Source organism: Colobus angolensis, unplaced genomic scaffold, assembly GCF_000951035.1.
Source record: "Colobus angolensis palliatus isolate OR3802 unplaced genomic scaffold, Cang.pa_1.0 Scaffold70, whole genome shotgun sequence".
Taxonomy (NCBI): Eukaryota; Metazoa; Chordata; class Mammalia; order Primates; family Cercopithecidae; genus Colobus; species Colobus angolensis.
In genome coordinates, this window is record NW_012120710.1 from 1890651 (window position 1) to 1892771 (window position 2121).

Below are 2121 nucleotides of genomic sequence, written 5' to 3' on the forward strand. Positions count from 1 at the left end.
GAATCCAGGGCCGGTTGGGGGTGGGGGGTGCCGGGCACATGCGCCGCGGGCACTGGGGGCAGCGGTGAGTCTAAGAGGCGGAGGAGAGCGCGACGCTCCGCCCAGTCTCCGCCCTCAGGGCGGGGCTGCCCATGGCTTGGGCGGGGCCCCGGGAAGCGGGTGCAGTCGATCTGCTCTTTTTTCAGGCGGGGGAAACTGAGGCCCAAAGAAAGTGAGCCTTGGGGCCGGGCGCAGTGGCTCATTCCTCTAATCCTAGCACTTTGGGAGGTCGAGGTGGGCGGATTTCCCGAGCTCAGGAGTTTGAGACCAACCTAGGCATCACGGTGAAACACCGTCTCTACTAAAATACAAAAAGTTAGGCCGGGTGTGGTGGCTCACGCCTGTAATCCCAGCACTTTAGGAGGCCGACGGGGGGTGGGGGGGGCCGGATCACCTGAGGTCAGGAGTTCAAGACCAGCCTGGCCAACATGGTGAAACTGTGTCTCTACTAAAAATACAAAAATTACCCGGGTGTGGTGGCGGGCTCCTGTAATCCCAGCTACTCAGGAGGCTGAGGCAGGAGAAATGCTTGAACCCAGGAGGCAGAGATTGTAGTGAGCCAAGATCGTTCTACTGCTCTCCAGCCTGGGCGACACTGTGAGATGCCATCTCAAAAAAAAAAAAAAAAAAAAAAAAGAGGGCCATCCTGCTCTGGGTAGAGCCGAGACCTGTAGCACAGGTCTGTGCCACCCCAAGATGTGCCACCGAAACCCGTGGTGTGAGCGACTAAAGAACCCTTTCTGAAAGGAATTGTGATACTCTGGTTGTAAAAAAATCGTTGGGATAATATCAGAGATTTGGTACCCCCCAAATTTGAGATATGTGAGGAAGGAGAACATTCTTCGTTGTTTTAAAATGAAATACAGGCATGGCGTGGTGGCTCATGCCTCTAATCCCAGCACTTTGGGAGGCTGAAGTGAGTGGATCACTGGATCCCAAGAGTTGCAAACCAGCCTGCGCAACATAGGGAGACCCCGTCTCTACAAAAAATAAAAAAAGCGGGGCGTGATGGCCTGGGCCTGTAGTCCCGGCTACTTGGGAGGCCAATTGCTTCAGCCCAGGAGGTGGAGGCTGCAGTAAGCTATGATTGCCACCGCTGAACTCCAGCCTGGGTGACAGAGTGAAACCCTGTCACTAAAAAAATAAAACATATATATTTATTATGTACTGATCACACGCATAACAAAGGTGAACCCTCCCCTAATGAAACTGTATTCACAAGGGAACACAGAGATTTGCACGCACACACACACACACACACACACACACACACAAAGACTTTGTGCAGCTTTCCTCCCCCTAATGAAACTGTATTCACAAGGGAACACAGAGATTTGCACGCACACACACACACACACACACACACACACACAAAGACTGGTTGTGCAGCTTTCCTCCTCCTGAGGCCAGGACCTGTCAAAGACAAGCAAAAGGAAATTGTTAGAGTAAAAAATAAGAGAAAGCTAGTATTTTTAAAAACTTCTTGCTGTGGAAAATGTCAAACAGAAGAGCAGAATGAATTTCTAGAACTTCGTAAATTGTCAACACTTCAATCTTGTTTCATCTATCCCCTGCCACCATCTTCCAAACCTTATTTTCTTTGCTAGAATATTTTAAAGCAATGGGTATTGCATTTAAAGTTTGACTTGTTTAACCTGTACTACTTTTAGGTAAGGAAAGTTCAGTATTTCTTAGAAAACCCTTTCCGCAACCAAAAAACAAAGAACAAGAAAAAAATTGATACACTTGGCTCTATGAACCTGCAATATCAAAGAGAAGGGGGCTCAGTTTTCGTTTTTGGGTTAAAATACAGTCCAACAGAGAGTGTTGTCATTTTTGTACAAAAACAGGGACAAAAGAAAAGGCAGCAGTGCAAATACTCCATCTTCCAGGAAGTGTACCAGGAACACTGAGGCTGGGATTCCTCAGTGTTAAAATGACAAAAGAGAAACCCAGAGCAGGAACCATGATCCCTCAGAGGAGTCCCCAGAATGTCCAAGACAGCCTCCCTGGGAGAGGGGGTGTGGGAAGGGCAGAGAGAGAGGTCCCCACATCCTCTGGCTAGAGACTAGGCCTGGGCCC